The following is a 26,169-nucleotide window of genomic DNA, read 5'->3' as shown; positions in this document are numbered from 1 at the left end:
ACATCAGTCTTCATATAAAGATCTGAGTACTCGCCAAGTGTTTGTATATTAAATGTACTCCATACATTTTGTGCATGCTCATAATCTCGATCAGATATCGATGAATCATTGAGAATGCTGAAAAAATCCTCTTTTTCAGGCAACTTACACTCTTCTAGTTTTTCCCATGACCTTATATACTCATAGGGTAAAACACCTTTTCTTGTAAGCAAGTTTATTTGTGTCGTACTCAGATCACTAAATTCTTTATTAACAATTGAATAGTCTTGAAGATATGATGCTAATTTTTCAAGTGATGTAGGCATAAATCTAAATGAATCTAAAAATCTTTTCTTAATTTTGCTGTTTTCTACATGCTTCGTAAATGAAATATATTTTTCTTTTGTCAGAGGTAGTAAATCAATCTGTCCTGGAAAATGGTTTGATACATCAGTAATAATAAAGTGTGCATCATAACCACTTAAATTATGATACACAACTGGAACTATTTTTGAATCTTGATAGTTTAGATTGCAGGTAGCATGTGCAGCTCCTAAATATTTTCCAGTGAGATGGCAGTGATCACGCACCTTTGCATCATCATTCAACAATTTTTTTACAAATATGACACGTTTTTGAATCATAATAACCTATTAATTCAGTCTGAGATAGAACTGGCATAGGTAAAGGGTTCGCATATAAATCACATTTGTTTTTCTATGTTTCTTAACTGTTCAGCAAACCATTTTGACGCTTCAGGTCCTCTATAAAAGTCATATTTTGATAGTGAATCGTTGTAACTACATTTCATATAGTAACCTATATTATAAATTTCATGACTTTGTTTTTTCATCTTGACTTATTGGTTTTAACAAACATTCACAGTCTGCATAGATTATGAAAGGTAACTTTTCATTGTAGCGATGATTTTTAAACATTATCAAACTATTTTCTTCATTAGGCAGTCTAATTCTACATTTATTTAATATTTTGCAATGCTCTTCATGCTTTATTAAGTCATGTTCTTTATAAAAAAAATTTAAACATCTATCGCAAACATAGAGTTTCTTTTTTTCTATTTGTTAAATTATTACTGATTAAACGTAACAGACTTTTAATGTATACATAATGTAATTGAGATAAAAACTCATCACTTTCATCAACATCACCACCATCTAAATTATCATTTGTGAGTAAAAGAAGATTGATATGATTACTCTTTTTACATGATGTTAAATAGAGAGGTGTAATATCTTTGTTATCTAGACCAAACACATTTATTGATATTGCATTATTTTGCTTTTCAAATCTAGGGATACTTTTCAATGATACTGGCAACTCAATACCTTTCATATTTAAAATGTTTTCATACTGAATATAACTATTCAATCTATTAGAATGATTTCTATGTTTTACTGGATATAATGCAGATAAAATTGCCCATATAAAGCATTTGTTATCATAATTTTTAACATCTATGCATGCTTTCCTTTTCTCTACGAATTCTGGTAATGGTATATAAGAGCTACCGGCACGCATTGGATTAAATTTATTTATATTTATCTGTATGTTTTCAATAGAATGTAGAGTCCAACCAGAATCACGTTCTTGAAATTCTTCAATATCTTATTCAATAACATTAGACTTGAACCATTTGTTAGGGTAGTAATAAATTTACCGAACTAACAAAGTAATGTTGTATGATTATGCGGATGATAGCTTACTCTCCCATACGGGGGAGATCAGTACTTCGCACTGATTGTCGCGGCGGAGCTGTTTGCGTGATGATAAAACACCAAGGAAAATTAAATTATTAACGAGAACGACTTACTTGTGTTTGTTAACGGGGATGATCCAAAGGTTGACGATCAAAACTCTCAAATCAAGTAATCTCTTAGACTCAATTATTTCAGAAAATTCCTTTATTTGTTCCTGGAGACTTCAAATAAATTTCAAATGGAATGAGACAAAATTTCGGTAAATGATGATCAAGACGGAATCACAATTAAGACTAAAATCCAAATTAAAGACTCAGAAATATAATTATAAAATTGAACTCTTGAATAGCGTCCTTACTCTTGGATCGCACATACAGGAATGAAAAATCGGGGGAGGCGAAGCTTGAAGAAAGCGTCATGGCTTTCTTCCACGCAGGGTCTTTACTTCTCCTTCGCACTTCAGTTTAGCCGCGCTCTCTTTCTTACTCATTAGGCCTTATGGGCGTAAGTACGGTCAACGGCTAAACTGTAGCGTCGACTGTGCACGCGCGCTTTCAGCCGAGGGAGGAGAAGTTTGTTTTGGTTTAGGCTTACTTCTTGCGCTCGTTAAGCGTCGAAGTTTTAGGATTTTTCCTGCTGTCTTTGTTTCATTTAATTTAATGTTTCTGAATATTCATCCAGTAACTTCGTCACTTAACATCCTCCCCCCTTCAAACGTTTGTCGTCCTCGACAAACGACTATACCCTTTCTCTTATTTTTGATGGAAAATTGTGGATTTAGGGTAGGATCAAGCTTTTTAATTTTTTTTTTGTATTTGCTCTAACCTGCAGATATTGAATTGTGCCTATGATTTGAATTATTGGTATGGTCATGCGTCGTTTATTCTTGGACCAAAATTGGATCCATTGAACAAGCTCTGCGGTGTTCATTCGATGAAGCAACGACGTTGCTTTTTCCTTGAATGTTCAGAACATTCAAGTTCATGCATGGGTTAGGTTGGCTTTCCTCAAAAAAAAAAAAATATATATATATATATATATATTTTGGAAGCTATTGGTAAGCAATCGGCAAGATTTCTTTCTCTTTTTTTTATATTAGGCTTGTCAACTTTTAGCTTGTTTCAGGATGATGATATGGGTTTGGGTGGATTGTTTCTTTGTTTTTCTTTCTCTTACCTTGTAAGCTTGGTTATGGCTCTGCTCCGCGGTCACACAAACTGTCAAGGATGGTCTCGTACAATCTAGACTTATTTTTGAATCTAACTTATGTGTTATTGTTAGTAATACGTATCGCTTTATTTCTGTTATAACCTGCTACTAATATTTTTATGTGGATTACTTCTTGTTATGTGTTCGCTTATCGCTAATCACTTATTTACTAATTTTATATTTCATTTTGTTAGTGTGACTTAATAAATAATTCATTTTGTTATTGCTTATTCTCTAATATTTATATCATTGTATATTATATTGTTTTGGGTAAGGGTCTATTTTAAGAAAAAAGGTATGTGGTTCTACATTTTTTTTTTTTTTGAAAGATAATATGAAAATATATTTTATTTTGACGCAAAACAATGATGGTAACTTGGTTTTTTTCTTCTTTTTTTTATATGAACTACTTACATCTAACTTAAAGCTAACGTCGCAGTGTCGTCTCTTAAAAAATAGTGTCTAATATTTTATTGAAATCTATCTTCTCCATTTCCTTCCTGATTTGTTCTTCTGCTGCGGTACTGGCTCTTGTCGGTCTTTGGGTCTCTGTATGTTGTCGTCTCGGTTGCTCTGTCCGTTGTTGTCTCTCTTGTATTCAGCGTCTGGCGTTCTGTCTGGCTATCTCCATTTCTATGGGATCCTCGTCGCTGGATGACATGTAGTCTAAGTGTAATGCCTTATGCACTGACACTGGTGTTGTCGTGTTGGATGTTGTTGAGCGACTTGATGCTTGCTCGTTTGCCTGTTCACTCGTGCTCGGTTGTCGTGTCGATTTTGTCTGTCTTGGGTCCTCTTATGTTTTGGTCGTTGATGTTGACTTTTCATTTAGTATTCTCTGTCTTAAGTGAGGCATATTGCAGTTCTGTATATGGTCGTCGAAGCTTTGTTTCGGTATTTGGTCTCCGCATAGGAAGTGAATCATCGTTTCGTCTGTTCTTGGCGTCCATTTCCATTTTACTATGTATTTCTGTGGTCCGTTTAATTTGGCGTCTATTGCGTCAACTTTGTTTGTATATGTTATGTACCCTACTTTTCCTTTTGTCGTACTGTCCGTCAGTTCAATGCTCACTATCTCTCCAAACACTGTAAAATCTGTTTCTAATTGCTGTTGTGTGGTGTCTGGTGGTGCTAGTATGTATAATTTTGTGTTGTTGCCGGGGTCAACGATCCAAGTTGTTGATTTTTGTTTCTGTTGTATTGTGTTTTGTTCTTTTCTGTCTGTAGCTGTGCAGTGGATCGTGTTGATGTGTATACTTTGTTGTATGCTAGTCTTGTCGAGTGCGTCATTTGTGCCTTTTCCACAGCCTTGTCTGCGCTGTCCTGGTTTTCAAATTGGATGAACGCAGTGTATCGTCCATTTTGTCCGTCTTTAGGCTCTAAGTGTCTTACGTCTATGATGTTTCCGAATTGTTGGAATGTCTCTGTTAAATTTTGTCTTGTCGTATGTCCGGGTACTCGTACACATATAGTATCTGGTGTTTGTACGTATTCTATTGTTTTCTCCTGATTGGTTTGTTGTTCTGTCGTTGGTCTTTGTATGTTATCGTTTGTTTGTTGTATGTGTTCTTTGTATTTGTTGATTACTTTAAGCGCATGATTTTTCATTTGGTATCTAATTATTATGGCTTTGATGTCCTTGTTTTTCGTTGCGTGGTGTTCGGTGTTGCAGGGCCCATGTTGTCTAAATAATGCTTCTGCGTCTATTGTCGTACCTGTATATGTGGCTGCTACTGTGTAAGCGTCTGTCAAATTTATTTTGAGTAGCTGTACATTGTCTTGCGGGTTGTATGTATGGCGTAGTGCTATATTTGGTTCATTAATAGTGTAAGCTTCGATATCGTCATTGTTGCCAGGTCTTTGGATGTCGTTATTGTCATTGCTGTCAGTGTTTTTGTTTGTAGCAATTCTGTCATCATTGTTAATGTCATTATTGTCTGGATCGTCACTGTTGTCCGTAGAGTCGATATCATCAGAGTTCTCAGAACTGTCAGTGGCGTTTGAGTCAGTAGAAATTTTGGAAGTGTCGGTGTTGTTGCCTGTCTCTAGGTTGTTTGTCGGTTCATTAGTTTCTGCGGTGTTTGTTTCTTGGTCTGTCTGTCTGTTTAGTTCGTAATCGCGTAGTAGTTGTATCGTACCTGTACTTGTCCTGTACGTTATTGTTAACATGGCTGTGGCATTGTCAGTCCCTTGATTGGTAATTCTGAAGCTCTTAGTATTGTTCGATCCGTATTTATTCAGTAATGTCATAACAACGGGTAGTTTCCCTGGTGGGCCAAAACGGATGGTGACGTGTTTTGAGTTCTCATCAAACTCAATTGACTCGATTATGGTCTTGAAGATTTGGTCCATGTTTTTTTAATCTATAATCATGTCGTTATCATTTAGGTCATCATGCATTACTTTGAGGGTCTCGGGTGTTTCGGATTTATGCTGATTCTGAGCATTTACTCTGGCATTTTGTACTGAATTGCTGGTAACAAGATTTTCTTCTCTGTTTTGTTTTTGGCTCTCGAGCCTGGCTATTTTTTCTTTCAGCTCCAATATGGTTTCTTTTAAAGGTTGTAGTTTGTCTAGAGGGGCTTCATCGGTTTGTTCTTGAGACCATTTTGCTTGTTTTTTGCAAGTTACGTCGTGCAAGCTGTATATTTCTGCTTCTATCATTCTCTTGCATTTTTCGTGGAACTTTGTGGTGGTGTTTCCTTGTGCAATGCGTAGGAGTCTTCTTGGCTCTGCAAGGGTCGCCTTGTATATCGGGTCACTTTCTTCTTTTGCAATTCTGGCTTCTTCTTCTGTGAAGTACTGCACATATCCATACGCTAGGCGTCCTTTCCTGTCTCTGACCGTCTCGTAGTAGGCTAGGGTTCCAAATTGCGCAAATTGTCTAAAGAACATCTCGTCCTTTTCTCTGTCATTTCCGTCCCAAGGGAGTAGGCAAAACAATCTGTTTCTGATTACTTGCGTTTGTGCTTTTTGGTTCACTACGTGGATTTCAGATCTAATTCTTGGCTCTTCATTCGGAGTAAGGTCGATCAATTCTCCTATTGGTACTTTGGGGTTTGAGGTCTTGTGGGGCCCTGGTACGGTGCTGCTCTTCTGCTGTTTCTCTTCAATTTGTTCTGTTTTGCTAATAATGATCTGAGTTCGTATGCTCTTTGTGTTTCTCTTTCCGAGCTAAATGATATGGTGATCTTCTTGGTCTCTCGTTCGTATCTGTGTTTTTCTAGGTAAGCGTTTTGAGGTTTTCCTATTTTTTCGAATTCTTTTACTATGTTCGATAGTGGAATGTCTACATCACAGGACATTGATATGGTGGTTCTTGGTCTCGAGTCCATTCTGTTTCTTTCTTTTTATTTTTATTCTGTAATTAGATTATGTTATCGTCATTAATAATATTTTACTATACGCTGTTTGGCTATGTACAAGCATCCTGTAAAAATTCATGCTTAAATTTTGGTTAAAATTTGGTGAATTATGAGCATTCTGCTTCTTGTTTCGGTAATAGTAACATTTTCTTTGTGCTTTTTGAGATTTTACTTTCAAGGGTTTTGCGGTCTAGTGTGGGGTATTGGGACTTTTGCGACTAATTGAGATATTTTCGAGTTCGAATTCTTCATCATTTGAGATGAGTTTTCGTCTCTTGTCATTTCTTTTGGGTGGTGGGTGGGCGTGTTTTTTGTTGAGACATTGACAATTGCCGAGGCATTTCATTTTCATGATTATTACTACTATTATTGCTATGATAGTTAACTGAATAGTCACACTTCCGTATAGTGTTGTGTCATTTTTATAATTCTGTCTTTTGTGTTCGCTTATCTCTTCTAACTGACTCATTATTTCGTGTAACGATTTTCCGTCATTATTAGCTGTATTGGGTGTTAATATCTTTGTTGTTTCTAAACTATGAAATTCTATGTCGTTGTTTTCTTTATTTAGGGACGGGTAAATGTCTGTTATTTTGAGGTTTATATCTGGTTTGTATAAATAAGTGTATTCTGTGTTTCTGGTTATCTCTCCAGTTATTGTGTTTTCTGTAGTCGTTGCTATGCATGTAGGAGCTACGTGCACAATTCCTGCCTCTTTTATTGTTATTTTGGTTTCGTGTTTGTTTTGGCATATAATATTTAATGTTTCTGGTTCAACCGTGGAATAAAGCCATGATTTATCATATTCTAAATACGTCCATTGGGTCTGTATGTTCATCCTGTAGCGTATATCGCAGTGGTTGATTGCTTTCTGGCTGGGATTTAGGAGTAATGTTATCTCACAGTCCCTGGATTCGGACACGTTCCTGAGTGCTCCTAGGATCGGGCATATATCTGCATAGTGTGTCGTGATGCATGTTTGTCTCTGTTCTTTATTGAATTTAATATATCTTGTATGGTCGTAACTGATAGCTATGTATTCTTGGGACGGTTTTATAAAAGCTGGCCCTATTGTTTTGTTTTTCATGTTCTGTGGCACTTTGATTGGGTGCATTCTGTATAATCGGTACGGCATTCGGTCTACTAGTGGTAGATGCAGCACGGCTAGCGTTCGTTTGTTTTGGTGTATGGCATCGATACTCGATATTTTGGCTAGTTCTTCTGCCCTCATGTGCTTTGGTGGTATTGGGAATTCTAAGTCTCGACTCACTCTTTTTACGTCCATGTTCATTTGATGAAGTACATCTTGTTTCATGAGTTCTGGGTGCATTTTTCCTTCTTTTAGCTTTTGTAAAAGTGTTAATAGTTTCTCGTTGCTTTTGATGATGTGGTCTAATGTTGATTCCAATTGTTTTACGTATATCATTATTTCGACTTGGTAATTCATTTCTTCCTTTTCTCGTAGCACACTTGATTGTTTTTGTTAACTCTCTTTCAAATCCTTGTAGCACTTTGTAATGGTTGCTGGTTATGTTGTATAGCTCCTCGAATTTTGTTGAGATTATGTGAGAATTGTTATCTATCAGATGCACTATTTTGGTTTGGTCTACGAAGAGCTGGTCTATATTTCTGTTTATATTCTCCACTTCGTCGTCGGTCACTAGTCCAAACAAACTATTGCTTATACTTCCTATTATGCCTAGTGGCACTAGTCTTTTTGCTCTGATGCTTCGTGGATGTCTCGCTGTTGGATATTGGATGTGTCCTAGACTTGCTATTGTCTCTCTTATTGTTTCTTGGATATTTGTTAACTCTTGCTCTTTTATTTCTAGTAGGTCGATGGCTAAAGCGTGTCGGCATTTCCTTTCTTCCATTATTGTTTTACAGGTTTGAAATACGTCTTGTACGAACTTCTTGCCCTGAATGACTGCATAAAATCTTCCACGTTGATGTAAATGTTGAGTTTCCATGTTGCTCTTTTTATTCTGATCACGTCCAATTTTTCAAAATATATTCCAGGATTGGGGTTTAGGGATTCTATTTGGTATACGGGTTCACACTTGTTCTCGTTGAGTAGATTGAATATTATTATTAAAATATTTAAAATTCTCATCCTGTAACATTATTATTAATTAGTCGAAAGAGTCTGAATCATTATCATCGGGCTTATCCTCTACCGGTTTTAATTTGTCTATATGTTTTCTTATGCGTTTGCCGTTAGGGTATTCCAAAATGACATTTTTCCTACCTAAAAATTCAATTATTTTCAGTGGTTTATTCCTATAAGCATCGAATTTACTTACACGGGGTTCATTAATTAGCCTCGCATACCCGCCTACCTTACCCTTAAATGTTTTAACCTTTTTATCGTATCTTTCTTTTGTTTTGACCTTGTTCGCTATTTGGGTTTCGCCTGCTAAAATTTTCATTTCCTCTAATCTTAATACTAGATCACGCATATAAACATTATATGTTTTTAATTTTTCGTCAGACGGTATTCTCAAAGGGAAACGCGCTATTCGCCCGTAAACTAGTTCGAATGGGGTGAAGTTAGTTGCTGCATGTGCGCTGGTGTTATAGGTAAACGTTGCAAATGGAGTTAAATGGTCCCAGTCGTCGTATCTCTCGGAGTATATTCTAATGAATTCTATAAGTGGGACGTGGCTCCTTTCTAATGACCCATTTGTTTGCGGTCTATATCCTGAAGTGGTGAGATGATTAATTTTAAATAGTTTGAGTAGAGATTCGACTATGTTGGAAAGGAAACTGGTGCCTCTGTCTGAGAGTATGGCTTTCGGTGCTCCGAACTGGCAAACGAGATACTTTGCTAGTGCGTCAGCTATTGTGGTGGCATTGAGATTCTTGATGGGTATGGCTATTAAATATTTCATTAAATTACATTGCATTGTTAAGAGATGACAGTTGCCTCTTGGAGTCATTTTTAGTTTTCCAACTGTGTCAATTGAAACTTTGTCAAATGCTTCTATTGGAGTGTCCGTGATTATCATTGGTTCTCTTGTTTTGAATCTTTCTATCTTCTGCTCTTGGCAGCTTGCACATCTTCGAACGTAGTCTTGAACATCATTCCTCATTCCTGGCCAATAATATCGTTCTCTTAGTTTCTGGTAAGTTTGATTGATTCCCTTGTGTCCTCCTGTTAGACTGTCGTGAAGATGGCTGATTATTTCTTTTCTGTGTTTTTCAGCTGGTACTTCTGCTTTTCCGTAACACATTGTCACTCTTATTCCGCTTTGATGAAAATGTTTGTAAATCATCTCTAAGATGGCTGGTGACTCTAATTGGTCTAATATGTCTCCTTTTCTTGCTACTCGGAAGCTTTCGATTTCTTTGTTGACGAGTGTTTTTTTTTAAATTCTGATTTAAAAAAATCCCTGTTTAAATCTTCCATTTTGATTACGTTGAAGTATTTGTCTTTTATTATTACTGTGAATATGTGGTGCTTTTTAAATGGTGTGACTAGGACTTGTCCCGTTTTTAGCTTCTTACTTTTGATTTTTATTAGGTCTATGGCTCCAATTTCTACTAACAGTCTAGTCACAGACCACGTGTTGTCACAGTCTGCTGATAGGAAATGAACAATGTTGTCTCTTTTGTGCGTGAGGCATTCTCTTATGGTAATTATGTTGTGAGGAATTTTCTTGAATTCTTTGGTTATGTGTGTCGCGGCATCCTCCGATTCATGATCATTTCCTGCTGGAGTATAGTTTTTGTTTAGTGGTTCCATGTCTGGTGGTGTGGGCAAGAGGAAAGGCATTGTCACTTCAGGTGGTTTTGAAAATCTTATATCTATTATGGATCCTTCTTCTGCTTCTATTTCACTTAACACTCCTAATTTTCTTCGATTTCTGATTTTATCTCTCGGCGTGCTGTTGGCTGTAGGTCTGTCACTTTTTATTGTTGGCGTCACTGACAGCGCTCTTCTTGGTGGCCTTATTGTGTCAGTTACACTTTCAACGTCCGATTCGTTTCCTGTATCATCTTTGTTTGATGTTTCTTGTAGTTTTTGTTGTGCTCGTTTTATTAGATTTTGAATACTCTTTCTCCATACATCGTCCACATCCGCCTCTTCGTCCGTATAAAATCGTGGATCTGATGTGTAAATTGCTTCGCGCACTTCATCTGGTACATGATCATCATCTGAGAAGTGCGAGGGTATCTTCATTTGTATTTCTATTTCCGTGCCTGATTCGGTTGTATTGGTACTTCTATCCATCGCATATCTCTTCATGCTTTCTTCAAACTTTCTACTTGCTTCTTCTACTTCTTCTCTCGTGAGAGTTGTTTTGATCCATAGGTTTTTTATGGATTCTTCGTCGGTGTTTTCTTCGTTCTGGGATGTTTCTACTGCACTTACCTCTATGGCGATGTTGCTTATGGTCTTGTCTTGGCTTTCGCCTGAGGAAAATACCTCTTCGTCTTGTGTTTCTCCTTCTGTTGTTTCTGACTCTTCTTGTCGTAATCCGCTATACCTGGGGTCAGGTATTGGAGGTTTATCCAAATCACTGTCTTCATTGGCTGTGGATGATAGCCATGATCTTCTAGATGGGTTAACGGTCATCGATGTATCCGAATCTGCATCGGTCGAACTTTCGGGAACTTTTCTCTGTTTTACAGTAGTGGCTTTGGATGTTGATGCTTCGGTCTCTGCTGGCTTTTCTATCTTTGTTTTTCTTCCTAATACAGCCGTCTTCGGTACTTTTGATATTGCGCCTTGTTTAATATACTGCCCCACTGGACTCTGTGTTTGCGTGCGCCTTGCTCTGGTTCTCTGTGCTATTACGCTATGGTCTAGTTTAGGTGCTTCTTTATTAGTTTTGGAGCCTATTAGTCTCCCTCTTCCTCTGGGTTTATTTGTTGTCACCCGTTGATTGCATTCTGCTTCGTGGCTATATTGTTGCTTTGGATGATGTCGTGGCACTTGCTGATGATTTTTCTTGTTTCTTTTGTTTTTCTTCTATGACCATCACCTTAATAGTAGGTAGATTCTTATTAATTTCTTCTTTAGTCATTTCTGGTGGGTTTCGTGATAGCGCATCAGCGTTTTTATTTAATTTGCCTGGTTTATATTTGAAGGTATATTCGTATCCAGTGAATCTGAACATCCATCTCATTAGTCTCTGTCCTGGATCTTTTCTGCTATGCATCCAGTTCAGTGGTTCATGATCGCTCACTAGTGTGAACTTTCTGCATAATAAATATAGTCTAAATTGGTGTAAAGCATATAATACAGCGAGACATTCCTTTTCTGTAGTCGAGTAATTTCTTTCGGCTTTGTTGAGCGCTCTGGATAAATACTGTACCGGGTGATCAAAACCGTCTTTTTCTTGACTGAGTACGGCATCGATGGCGTAATCAGAAGCATCCGTAGTTAGTGTAAATTCTTTGTCGAAGTCCGGAAATTGCAAGATTGGTTCTTTCATCAAACATTCTTTTAGTTGCTGATAACTGTTTTCACACTCTTCCGTCCATTCAAATTTCACATTTTTCTTTAGTAGGTCATTGAGTGGCTTCGCGATTTTTACAAAGTCTTTTATGTATTTTCTGTAGTACCCAAACATGCCGAGTACTTCTCCCACATTTTTCGCATTTTTAGGTGTGGCAAGTTTTGCTATGGCTACTACCTTTTCTGGGTTTGGCTCTATGCCCTTAGCGCTTATAATGTGTCCTAGGAATCCGACTTCTTTTCTAAAGAACTCTATTTTATCTGGTTGTAAAATGTTTCGCATATCTGAGTCTCTCCATCAAGTTTCTAATTCTTTGTTCATGTTCCTGAAGATCTTTACTATATACTATTATATCGTCTAAGTAAACTAGCATTTCTATGTTCTGCAAACCTCTGAGTATCTTGTCCATTAGTCGTTGGAATGTAGCCGTTGCATTTTTCAATCCTTCCGGCATTCTGGTATATTCATAATGTCCGTTTATCGTGGTGAAGGCCGTCTTCTAACAATCTTCTGGGGTCATTGGTATTTGTTGGAAACCACTTGCAAGGTCAAAAATGGAAAAGTATGTGGCTCCTCCCAATTGATCCATTATATCAGCGATGTTGGATAGAGGGTAAGCATCTCTGATTGTCCTTTTGTTAAGCTCTCGGAAGTCAATTACCATTCTCCATCTCGGATTTCCGTGACTATCAGGCTTCTTCAGTACTATCCATATTGGTGAATTGCATGGTGAGTTTGACTCTCTGATAATTCGGTCTCGTAACTTCTTTTCTACACTTTCTCTAACCACTTGTTTGTGTTTCGGTGGGTGCCTGTATTGTTTCGTATTTATTGGTATATCGTTCTCTAAATGTATGTGATGCTGAATCATGTCTGTGCATGGTAGCTTGTCTCCAGCCAATAGAAATCTGTCTAAATAATCCTCTATAATACGATCTACAATCTTTAGTTCTTCTCTATTTAGGTGGCTTCTTCTAATAGCTTCTTTCACTCTCTCTAACCGTTTGATTTTATCTACTATGATTTCGCCATCAAAATCACTATCTGTCTCTTTTAAGAATTCTGGCTCAGTCTCGAACGGTATGAGTTCTTTGGCATCAACTTCTATGGTAACATCGTGCTCACTTGTGTTTATTGCTAGCATTTTGCAGGTATTATTGTCATTGATCACTATTCCTTCTCCCAGAAATACGTCTTTGTTTCCTACATCTATTCTTGGGATATATCCTTCTTTTAATTCAGTTCTGATTAAATTGATTCTGACAACTTGTCTCGTTCTGGCTTTTATAATATGTCTTGTTTTCATGGGTACATCTGCTTTTTCTGACGCATTCATATTGCATGATTCCTTGTCATTATTTCTCTCCTCAACTTGTAGTATGTCACTCGATTTGTAAGGGTTGTGTGCTCTTTTTCTTTGCTCTCTGTATTCCTTTTCTCGCCCCAAAAATGGCACTGGATGCATTACGTCTCCGCTCACCATCAGAGAGTTGTTGTGGTAAGAGATGACAGCTTCTTCCTTCTTTAAGTAATTTCTTCCTAATAATCCATCGTGTGGTGTTGGAAAGTCGTCTCTAACTATGTGAAATTTCACTGGACTATTCTTGATGAGTAGATAAACAGATCCTAGAGTTGGTACTGTCTCTGCAGTAATCCCTCCAAGCCATCGTACATCTTGCATATTTATTGGCATATTGTCGTCTATGAAGCCTAATTTAACTAAATTCACCGTTGCTCCATTGTCTATCATGAATGTCATCCATGGTTTGGTGGTCCCTTCTGGCACTCTTATTTTCACTGCTGTTGGTTCATCATTTTCCCAATTAAACTCTTCAGGTCCCGTGCAGTTGGCTGAACACATTCTTGAAACTCGGGCTGTTTTGTCAGGATCGTCATTACCGGTGCTCTCTGTGGTCTGTAGTTGTTCTGGCTGTTCTGAATTGGATTCTGTTTTCCTTGATTGTAGTTCTGTATCTGTTGTTGGTATTTGTGTTGATCTGGATCCTGCTGTTGTCTCTGGCTCTGGTTTCGTTCCTGGCTCGTCATTCTTTCTCCATGACGAGCCCCTTGAGAGTTTAAATTCTCTCTTTCGTTTTCATTTTGTTGGTAGTTTCTTCCGTTGCCGCCTCTCCAATTATTTGGATAATTATTATAGTTCTCTCGTCTATCTGGACCAGTGGGCTGATAATCTTCGCGACGTCCATTCTCGTAATTGAAAATTTGCCTTTGGTTTCCTTGACCATTGTTTCTATTCCATGAGGGCCAGTTGCTTCCTCCTTGTCGATTACTGTTGTTATATCCCCGCTGATATCCTCCTCTGCCATAGTTATTGTAGTTACTATTGCCTCTTTGATAACTGTTACGATTGTAGTTGTTATGATAATAATTATTTCTTCCATAGTTATTTGAACGTTCTCTTTGTTCGGGTTGATTCACGTACCCCACGTAGTCTTCTTGCTCATTTACATAACCAACATAGTTTTGTTCTCTATGATTTCGTTCGTCGTATTTATTCTGGCTTCTATACCCCTCATGTCCTCTATTATTATATCCACCTTCATTTCCATGTCCATTATTATAAGAATTTTGTCCATTGTAATAGTTTCGAGTTATTCGTGGCCTTGAATCTGGTATGATTCTCGCCTCCATTCTTGATTCTAATCGTACAGCTTCTTCGTATGCTTCTTGCAGGTTTTTAGGTCTAATTGTATCAACTCGTTCGGATAAATTTGCCGGCAATCCTTTTATGTATATGTCAACCGCTAACATTTCAAATGGTTCCATCATTTTATCAATGTTTTCTTCTCCTTTCTCCTCTTTTAGAGCATTCTTGGCGCTGCTCAATAGCACATTCAATTCGTCATAAAAATCTCCTACTGTGTCACCTTGTCTCATCCTTAGCGTTTGTATGCGTGTATTATAATAGCTGAAGTCCCTTCCTGGACCAAATCTTTGTTTTAGATGTTTGATTAATTCTTCTACTGTTGTTATAGTCTTGTTATTGAGACTCTTCTTTGCTGGCCCGGTTATTCTTTGCAACACGTTCCGCATAAACTGTGGTCTGATGTCTGTTGTTTGTCAACGAATTATAGTTTCAATCTGTTTTAAAATTTTGCGTATTGTCAAAAAAAACAAAATTCGGATGAACGTGTTTTTATAGTATTAATAATCCTCGAATTTAAATGTTAATGATTTTTAACAATTTGATTTATTATTCATCGTCCGTGTATACTTCCGAAATTCTTCAATGTACAGTTTCAAATTTAAATTCCGCGCGCGCGCTCGGCCGCTCTCAAGATGGCGTCCGTTCGCTCTCGAGTCTGGTTACTCGGTTGGGTGTGGCACCGCTTCGCGCCTGACTTCACACTAGAGTTAAATTCCCTAGTGAAGTTTGCTTGCGTCAGCTGTCTGCCTCGCGTCGTGTCGTGTGCCGTGTATTTCGCGATAAATTGTTGACAAAGTTTTGCAATTTATAAACCGTGCGTGCTATTTCGTACTATTTCAACGAAGGTTAAAAGGTTCAAAGGTGAGTGTGCTATTGCCGCGTTCCTGAAAAGGTGACAACTCGTGGCCCAGGATAGTCCCCAGTGTTGTAGTCGCAAGTTACTCACAGCATCAGATAAGTTTTCTTTTATAATTTTATAATGCAGTCACTCGAGAAACTCAAGAACTGTTGCTTTGTATAAAATTGTTTGTCTTTCCTTTTCAGCTTTCCATGCAGTCAGCAGTGGTTTTACTTTTCTTAAACAGTTTCAAGATCAAGGAGGACAATGCTGACTTTGTATGACGTCACAGGTATGTTTGTGCAACCAGATACTCTACCACTTTCTCTCTCACTGTTTAATTATTTATAATTTATACAGTGCTTTCAATAGATTGTGCATTCCGGCTTGTTAATTGTTCACTTTTATTCAAAGAAAACGAACCAAAACTGTGAGTCGAACCATCTCTTATGTGCTTTAAACCGTGTGTTTATTCTATGATTTAACAATAATTTATAGTTTGGCGTTCAATTTGCGTGTTTAACAATAGTGACCTTAAGCTATTCTCAATAATGCAAAAAAAAATAATTGTCAAAATCACGTTAACTTTGCTAAACCCGTGTTTCTACGCTTTAAATTTTAATTCTACTTCGTCCTCGCTCGAGTACATTAATATGTAGTATCCTCTTGGTCCGCTTGGTGGCGCACGTATTCAGAGTCAAAAAAGCAAGACGGTCCCCTCTACCCGCCTCGCGCGCTTTCTTCACTTTTTTTCTTCGTGCGCGCACGGAGGTACACGTGTTCGAGTCTGCGACCGTTTGGAAAAGTTTTTCATCACAAAATGGGAAAAACCAAAAAGCGAGGTCATGACCACGAGGAGGACGATCTCGAGGAGCTCAAGAAGAAGGTAGCTAGGTACAACAGACGGATTGAACGAGCCCTAGAAAAGGAAAAGGACAAACGAGCGAAGGAAGATGCAAAAGATGACAAGGAAAATGGCGATCCTGGGACTTCACCACCCCCCGGCGACATCGTGCCCGACGATATTGTGCCAGACGATATTGTGCCAGACGAGGAAGACCAAGGAAAGGAAGAGAGGAACGACTGGCTTAATTTCGTAAGTTTTGTATGAATTCTAACGTTCCGTGGGAAGGCGCTGCGTCAGCGCTGCGTGTCGTTCGCGCCAAGAAGGCCGATTCCGAGAAACAGAGGCAGCGCGGTCGCGACAAACAAGACGATGCGTACACGCTTGTATTACAGGGCAAAGCCCAAACATTTCTTGAACTCGTCTATGCTCGTTTCTTGTGACGTGATAATGACGTAGTGATCCATCTGTGCTCGTTCTATGGCGAGACAAAGATGTCAAGTCCTTTCTGTGCTCTCTTATGTGGTGAGACAAAGAAATGGAGACTCGACTGTGCTTACTCGCGTGATAAGACAGTTCAAAACGATCAAATTGTGTGTGGCTTAATAACAGAAAGTTACCTAATCTCAAATTATTCGATTGCTCGAAAAACTTTCTTGGTTAACAGTTGGGCAAGGATCCTTCAGAAAGTCAGGCCTTAAAACTGGAAGTCGACGCAGACTTATTAAAGAGATGGACTTTTTTCTGCAAGGAGGGAATGAAAAAAGAGGACATCGATCGGATCATGGAGAATTATGCCTGTGTAGCTGAGTTAGACGGCCCAAAACTAAACCCACAAATTATGGCATCAATGAAAGAATACGCCCTTACCAGAGATAATCACATGAGTGAGGTGCAAAAGATGGCTGGTACAGCCTTATCTATTATTGGATCAGTTATTACAAGTTTTTACAAAGATAGTGAGAGCGATTTAGAATTTAATCTTGAGACCCTTCTCACACTTTTATACGATTCAGGAAAGATTTTGTCGGCCATAGTCCACAAACAAAACATTACAAGAAAAGCATTTATCGAGCCAGGACTCTCTAAGGAAACCAAAGCCGTCTTAAAAGACTCAAAAACAGATGAGTTTCTGTATGGGAAAGACTTGCCTGAAAAAATCAAAGAGGCTAAGGCCTTGAATAAAGTAGGCGACGAGTTAAAGCTCTCTCAGCCTAATAAACTGGGCACCTCAACGAACAAGTCGTCAAACTACAGGGCCCCATTTGTGAGACGTCCACCAGCAGGACAGATGGGGTCTACAGCTTTCACAGGACGTCTGAAACAAAGGCCATTTTTCAGAAACAAGCAACAATTTGTAAATCACAGAGCACAGTGGCATTCACAGTCGAGACCATTCAACAATCAAGGAAAGAAAAATTAGATACCGTAAGTGTTCCGGCAGGCAGGTTAAAGTTGTTCCTCGATAATTGGCGTAAGATCACTGATGATAAATTCATCTTTAGTTGTATTTCCGGTTATAAAATTCCTGTGATGGAAGGCGTTTCTAAATTAAAATCTTATAGTTATGACCAATCTGGTCAGAAGGAAACGGAGACTGTGCAAGAGTGCGTAGATGCCTTGATAAAGAAAGGAGCGATTAAAGAATGTTCAGATCATAAAGACCAAATTTTATCTCCTTACTTTCTAGTTAAAAAACCTGATGGTTCCCATAGATTTATTCTAAATCTTAAAAATTTTAACAAAATTGTTATCAATCACCATTTTAAAATCGAAGATATTAAAACAGTCGTGCAACTTACGTTTCCAAACTATTTTCTAGCCTCAATTGACATAGAAGACGCCTTTTATCTTATACCTATACATGTGGAAAGTAGAAAATTTCTTAGATTTAAAGTCAAGGAAAAAATTTATGAATTTGTTTGTTTGCCATTTGGCCTATGCACAGCCCCTCTTATTTTTACTAAAATAATGAAAGTCGTAGCGAAGTATGTAAGAAGTTTAGGATTTACATCAGTGATCTACCTAGATGATATTTTATGTATAGAAAGCTCTGTAAACAAATGTAAAAAGAACATTAACGAAACAATAAGCGTATTAGAATGGTTAGGTTTTCGTATAAATTATAAGAAATCAAACCTCACACCATCTACATCTTGCCAATTTTTAGGTTTTATTATCGATACACAAAAATATGCAATTTTGTTGCCAAACGAAAAAAGAAAAGCGATCTATAAACTCTTAGTCGAATTCCTAGATCTTAAGCGTTGTAGCATAAGAAAATATGCTCAACTGATCGGAAAACTCATATCGGCCTGTCCTGCCATTGAATACGGATGGATGTACACTAAAATACTTGAAAAAGAAAAGATTTTTCAACTTATTATTAACGATAAATGCTATGATAAAATGATGAATATATCTGACAGAGTGAAACAAGAATTATTTTGGTGGAAAGAAAATATATTAGAAAAGATTTATCATATAAAAGACGGTTCCTTTGCTATGACCATATTCACTGACGCATCTACAACAGGCTGGGGTGCCTGGAATTATTCTAAGAAAATCTATGGTTTTTGGTCTCCAGATGAACAAAAATGGCATATCAACTATTTAGAATTATATACGATAAAATTAGCCTTAGAATCGTTAGCTTCGGACGTCAAAAATTCTCAGATTTTATTACGCGTTGACAACACAACAGCCTTATCCTACGTTAACAAGATGGGTGGAGTGAGGTTTGACAAATATAACAAATTAGCGCGAGAAATTTGGAAATGGGCCCAGTTCCGAGGTAATATTTTGATAGCTTCTTACATTCCGACAAAGCAAAACGTAATAGCAGATAGTTTATCTAGAATTAAGAACATTGACATTGAATGGGAGTTGAACGACATGTACTTCAGAAAAGTTGTTGATCATTTTGGCCAACCGGATATCGATCTGTTCGCATCGAAAGAAAACAACAAATGTAAAGTTTTCGTTTCCTGGAAACCTCATTCTGAAACTTCCTATATTGACGCCTTCACAATTGTATGGACAAATCTCTATTTTTATGCATTTCCCCCCTTCTCGCTCATTTTACGTACTCTTGCAAAAATTAAACACGATAAGGCAGAAGGTATCATTATATTACCTCTTTGGAAAAGTCAACCTTGGTTTCCCTTGCTTGAAAATTTGATTCTAGGAAAACCGCTTATTTTCAACGCTAATCCAAATTTATTATTATCCCCGTGTAGATCGCAGATACATCCTCAAGCAGATCACCTGCATTTAATTGCGTGCAGAGTATCCGGCAAGCTTTCGCGAAGAGAGATATCCCAATAGATGCCCTAGATATTGTCATGTCTTCGCTAAGCGAGTCGACTATAAAACAGTATGGTAGTGCCTTGAAACTATGGCATGAATTTTGCCATAAAAAGAATATCGAATTTTATAATACAGAACCAAAGTTCGTTTTAAGTTTCTTGACTGATAGGTTTAATGCGGGAGCTTCCTACGGAACCTTGAATTCTTGTAGAAGCGCAATATCTTTAATTGCTAAAGACAAGGTCGGGGAACATACGAGTATCACTCGATTTATGAAAGGAGTTTTTAAACTCCGGCCGTCAAAACCTAAGTATGATACAACATGGGATATCTCTATAGTATTAGATTATTTAGAAAACTTAGATGTTTCTAATTTAGAAAATCTCACCTATAAGACTATAGTTTTACTAGCATTAAGCACAGCTCAAAGAGCAGAGACGCTCTGTAAGATAAAAATTAGTAATATAAAGATTTTTGAAAACAAATTAGAAATAATAATCCCAGAGATTTTAAAAACGTCGGGACCGGGGCGTTACCAGCCTTGTTTAAAGTTACCAATTTTTTCTAATAAACCTAAGCTTTGCGTTGCGTCCACTATTAAGCTATATATTGAAAAGACCGCATCTTTAAGGAGAAATCATAATCAGCTTTTTATAGCCATAAAGAAACCTCATAATGAGATTACTACCCAGACTATCAGCAGATGGATTAAAAAGTGCCTAAAAAATAGTGGTATAGACACTTCGGTATTTACGGCTCACTCGACGCGTCATGCGTCTACCTCTGCGGCCCTTTTAAAAGGGATCGATTTAGACACGATTCGAAGAACCGCAGGTTGGTCAAATCAATCCAAAGTATTTGCGAACTTTTATAATCGCCCAATTGTTACAAATACATGTGAATTTGCACGATCTGTATTACAAGAACAATAAAAAGTTTTGAAATTATATACTCTAAAAAACTACATATTAATGTAGGAGAGCGAGGACGAAGTAGAATTAGTCGATCAAACGAACTTACCTAAGTGAAGTTCGATCGTAATTCTACGATGTCCTCGCTCGAGTACATTAATCCCTCCCTTTAAAAATAACAAGTTATTTCTCCCACCCAAAAAAAAAAAAAAAAAAAAATCCCGTCAGCTCTAAGCTCTAAAAGTGAAGAAAGCGCGCGAGGCGGGTAGAGGGGACCGTCTTGCTTTTTTGACTCTGAATACGTGCGCCACCTAGCGGACCAAGAGGATACTACATATTAATGTACTCGAGCGAGGACATCGTAGAATTACGATCGAACTTCACTTAGGTAAGTTCGTTTGATCGACTAATAAATTTGTAATAACTATTTAAAATCATATAAGTTTTATTGTTTATACACTTTCTAATTTGCTCTTTATGTTTTTCGCAAAATACAGTTTGTGATCAATTCTTTTGTGTACTAATTCTATGGGAAATTGTCGAGCCTCGGGGTCAATTGTCGCTTTTTGTTAATAACTACGGTTATTCATTACTAGTTTTCCAATGAGAAAGGTGCATTTAAGTCTAAACCCCTGTCTTCTGCTTTAATTTGTTTGAAATAATCAATTTTTGTGAATTTGACCGGAAATACTTTGCTTAAATTAAATCACAGTACTGACTCTCATGCTTGCATCCACCTTTGATTGAATGATTTTAACTTTTTCAACTGAAAATAGTCACACCTCGTTTTAATAATATTTCCTATGATCTGTTTATTAATTCTTTGTGCTTTTGCACAAACTTATGCTTGTAGTGCACGCGCAATGGGCTCCTGTATATGTAAATTTGGGCGTACTTCAGATTTGTGGGCAAATGTAACTTTATTTATAATTTGGGAGATAAATGTACGTAAACCTAATGCTTATCAATATTTGTAGGGATCTAGTTGGCGTCTTGTCACCAAATTTGGCTGTTTCGAGTGCAGAAAACCAGATTTTCTTCTTTGTGGAACCCAGAGTTCTACACTCTACACAGCAGCCTCGTCCAGGCCCTGGCTCGACTTCTGGCGATCACTTGCCAGTGCACACTAGTGCTACTTGTCGACCAGATTTTGAGTGTTTTGGGTATTTTTGGAGTACGAGCAAGGTCCTAACGGGCCCACCCCTATGCTTATCAACCAAGTGTATTCGTGCAAAAGAAACTTGTGTAATGAGTGTGATTTATTGCAGTGTTAAACTGACAAAAAAAATTCTAAAAAGAAAATGTGAAAAGTGATTTTGAATTTTGTATTTGAAATATTAAATCAGTTGTGCGTGATTACTCAAAATTTAATCAAATGTTAGTGTCTCGAGTGAAATGATTTTGATGTGTATACATTAAATAATTGTATATCGTGTATTAAGTAAATAAATGAATTTGAACTTTTGTGTGTATGCCTGGTGTGTTATGTGTCTACAATGTAAATGTGTCTGTGTGTATAAAAGGAGTAATTTTGGCACTATGCAATGTCCGGCAGGATACGTCAAACTGGCTGTGCTTTAATTTAGTAAAGAAAATTGATGTGAAAATAGGAATTAATATTGTATTGATTATTGCGACGAAAATGTGAATTTTAAATTTATTTAAAAATTGACTCTTCTACCGAATTGTTGTGATAGTGACCCGCCTAGCGTGTGTTGTATTTTTCTTATTTCCCCTTTTCCCAAGAAAACTCGACAATTCATTAAATAGAATCCACTCTGAAAATTATTTTAATAGTTCCATGCGTGCCACCCGATATGCACTCGGTTTGACGTCACAACGTCTTTGTCTCGCGCGCGTCTCAAATTTCCTTATGTTTTAAATCTTTCCTAATCTCAATTCTCGTGCATTCCTTTGAGAGTAATTTCTTCTTCTATTTGCGCACTCGCGATCTCTGATTTTTTTTATTTTCCTTTTTTTTATTTCATTTATGTGCGCGCACTTATATAAATTTTAGTTTATGACTCTTTCACTCAATCGCACAGAATTTAATACGTGAAGAAGCAAACAGTTTCGCTCGACAAAAGCTATAAAGATCCCGGAGGGGACCCCAGTTTTGTTAAGGTAGTAATAAATTTACCGAACTAACAAAGTAATGTTGTATGATTATGCGGATGATAGCTTACTCTCCCATACGGGGGAGATCATCAGTACTTCGCACTGATTGTCGCGGCGGAGCTGTTTGCGTGATGATAAAACACCAAGGAAAATTAAATTATTAACGAGAACGACTTACTTGTGTTTGTTAACGGGGATGATCCAAAGGTTGACGATCAAAACTCTCAAATCAAGTAATCTCTTAGACTCAATTATTTCAGAAAATTCCTTTATTTGTTCCTGGAGACTTCAAATAATTTTCAAATGGAATGAGACAAAATTTCGGTAAATGATGATCAAGACGGAATCACAATTAAGACTAAACTCCAAATTAATGACTCAGAAATATAATTATAAAATTGAATTCTTGAATAGCGTCCTTACTCTTGGATCGCACACACAGGAATGAAAAATCGGGTGAGGCGAAGCTTGAAGAAAGCGTCATGGCTTTCTTCCACGCAGGGTCTTTACTTCTCCTTCGCATTTCAGTTTAGCCGCGCTCTCTTTCTTACTCATTAGGCCTTATGGGCGTAAGTACGGTCAACGGCTAAACTGCAGCGTCGACAGTGCACACGCGCTTTCAGCCGAGGGAGGAGAAGTTTGTTTTGGTTTAGGGTTACTTCTTGCGCTCGTTAAGCGTCGAAGTTTCTGGATTTTTCCTGCTGTCTTTGTTTCATTTAATTTAATGTTTCTGAATATTCATCCAGTAACTTCGTCACTTAACACCATTTGTTTAACAATGTTGTAGATAAAATTTCATGATTTTTCGTGGTGAAATATTTAGTCTCAATGCACTCTCCTTCTTTTTCTTCGACATTTTCATTATTCTCTACACATGTTTTTGTAAATTTACATCATAAAACCAGTGTTAATTTTAAAAGCTTTATCATTTGAGTGCATCATACTTTTTATTCTTCGTGAAAATAATATTGCAGAGTCTTGTAGGAAATTAATTATATCAATGTGTATCAATTATATCATTTTTTGGGAAAACTAATTTTAACTTTAATTTTATATCTTAATGCGCATAGCAAAAAACATTTACTTGACATTTTAATATTTAGAGATTTCACTACGTTTATTAGTCTTTTTCTTGCCAAGGTTTTCACTTTTGAAAAAAGTTTTTAGGGAGATTCCACATCTTTTACAAAGCATATCCTCCTTACTATTGCACTTCATGAAATCTTGATCTATTCGATAGACAATAAGCTACTATTGCTTTAGACATTGATCGCATCGCGTATATAATCGTATAGCATTATTATATGCATATAATCGTGTGTGTCGCCACTTTAACCACTGGTGTATAATACCTAATATAATATCAATACTCACCTATCGAATACTCACCGGAAGTCACGTGACCGGAGGAGACGAAAAAAATCGGGAGAGGATGGAAACTCTGAACGGAAAGAAATATACCGAGCAAATTTTCAACTTGCAATATTAAGTTAATAACTTAATATTTTTGGATGAATCTTTTTAATCGAGAAAGATTAGGTTAATATATTCAAGTAGATACCAACAGATTGCGCATACGCGCAATAGTAATGATTTAAATGCTCTCGAGATTTTTTTAAGGTTAAGAAAACCCAATTTCAAAGTATATAGGGTTGCGCCGTCGAAAAATCGTACTTCGTACTTTTTCTTGCCAGCGCGGCGCTGTCGCGCCCCTTGATAAAAGTAGATAAAAAAGATCTATTCTTAACCAGCAGATACGACTAAACGAGTGTTGGATGATAAAACAGAGGTCTAATGCCCAATGTGGGAGTAGTGTGCGTGTGCCTACTACTTGACCACTGTCAGATGTGTGAGCAAAGCGCGAGAGAAAAAGCTACTGCGCACGTGTGTGTATGCAGTAGAGAGAGAGATAGAGAGAGAGAGAGAGAGAGAGAGAGAGAGAGAGAGAGAGAGAGAGAGAGATAGCTGCTGTGTCACTAGCGTAAGAGAGAACCGATTGGTCCAAGTGGTAAAACAGAGGTCTACTGGATACCTGCGGATGCGACTGCATGAATGTGACTAACGTAAAAGAAATTCGAATGATCTTTTTGTAAGAGCGGTCGTTAATAATGGTATGTGTGTATGTGTGTGCGTGTGTGCGAGCGTGTCTGTGTGTGTATGTGTGATTTTGTGTGCAAAAAAAGTGGAAGAGGATGAGGATTAATAAATTAAATAATACAAATGTTATTAAAACTTTGTTTTATTTTGGTATAAAAAAATCTGATTTTATACTTATAATTACAATACTAAATAAATTCAACAAAAAATATAACTTATTACAAATCTGATCGTATTTTTGAATTCTTACTCGTTTTTTCTTTATTTTGGTTTAAGGCATGAGGAACATTTGAGGCTAATTTTTGAATTTCTCTTAAAATTTTTTCATGATTACCTTCATCTTTTTTATTTTTTTTACAATTTTTTGGTTTACTTTCAGCTGATTTCCGTTTCTTTCCTTTCTGCTGCTTCTTAGGTTGCTGTGTGATTGATAATTGCAAGAATAATTCTATATGTTTGTTCATTTTTATAAGTTCACTCAATATATTATTATTTTGCTGCTGTAGTCTTTTTACCGACTCTTCTATCTTTTCAATTAATTTTTCAATAACTGATGAACTAATTATTGGCCAGGATTGCGTGAATTTTTCATGACTAAGATCACCTTTATTCTCTTCTTGCGTCTCTGTTAAATCAATTAAATCAATTTGTTGTTGTTGTAGTTGTAGTTGTTGCTGCTGCTGTTGTGGTTGTTGTTCTTGTTGCTGCTGTTGCTGTTGAACTTGTTCTTGTTGTTGTTGCTGCTGCTGTTGTTCTTGTAGTGTATCTTCTCTATACTCATTTTCTAAAGTTTCGGTTAAATTTTTGTATATTTCAAGCACTCTCTCGTCTGACATATTTACGATTTCAGCATTAATAATGCTATCAATATCGATATCAAATTCTTCCAATATACTTATGTTAGCATTTGACGTATTTTCATGCTGCTGTAACTGTCCCGTTTCACAAATTTCATTTTTGTCACTTTTTCTTGAAGTTGTGGATCCTGTTTCATACTATTCTTATCAGCTTCTTGACTATTAGTATCAATTAATAGATAGTTTAACCCTATTGAATAATTTAAACCATCCTATAAAATAAATTTAAAAATTAATTATTTTTATAAAGAATAAACTTAGAAACAAATACATGCTTTAAATTATTTCTTACTTTGTCGATTTCACAGCTTAATACGGAGTCGCCCTGATACCACATAGGATTCACGTTTTCCTGAAAAATAGCAAATAGTCAATAAATATATAAGATTACTAGCATTAGTTTGAGATAGATAGTGATAGAGAGAAAGAAATTCTAAAGTGCACTTGTATGTATAGAGCGTGTAGCTTGTGTGCGAGGAAGAGACAGAGAGAGAAAGTACAGGTATCTGCATGTCTTTTCAGTACGAGGTAGATGAGAGAGAAAGAGAGAGAGAGAGAGAGAGAGAGAGAGAGAGAGAGAGAGAGAGAGTGAACGAGAAAGAGAGCAAGAGAACGAAAGAGCGAGAGAGAGAGAGAGAACGAGAAAGAGAGCAAGAGAGAGAGCGAGATAGAGAGAGAGAGAGAGAGAGTGAGAGAGAGCGAGATAGAGATGTATAAAAATTTACTTACTTTATTCTCCATGCTGATGTTGATGATGAGGATACATTTTTTTTAAATCACTTGTATAAACAAAA

General features: G+C 36.9%; 1 protein-coding gene across 9 annotated transcripts in view; it reads left to right on the top strand.

Moving 5' to 3' along the window:
• LOC100677985 (polyphosphoinositide phosphatase) overlaps positions 1–26,169 on the top strand; it is a 489,206-nt gene that overhangs the window by 394,005 nt on the left and 69,032 nt on the right. The gene's annotated exons all lie outside the window — the stretch shown is intronic.

Source organism: Nasonia vitripennis (assembly GCF_009193385.2).
Source record: "Nasonia vitripennis strain AsymCx chromosome 3 unlocalized genomic scaffold, Nvit_psr_1.1 chr3_random0010, whole genome shotgun sequence".
NCBI classification, from domain to species: domain Eukaryota; kingdom Metazoa; phylum Arthropoda; class Insecta; order Hymenoptera; family Pteromalidae; genus Nasonia; species Nasonia vitripennis.
The sequence above is the reverse complement of the archived record's forward strand: the minus strand, read 5'-3'. Positions and strand labels throughout refer to the sequence as shown.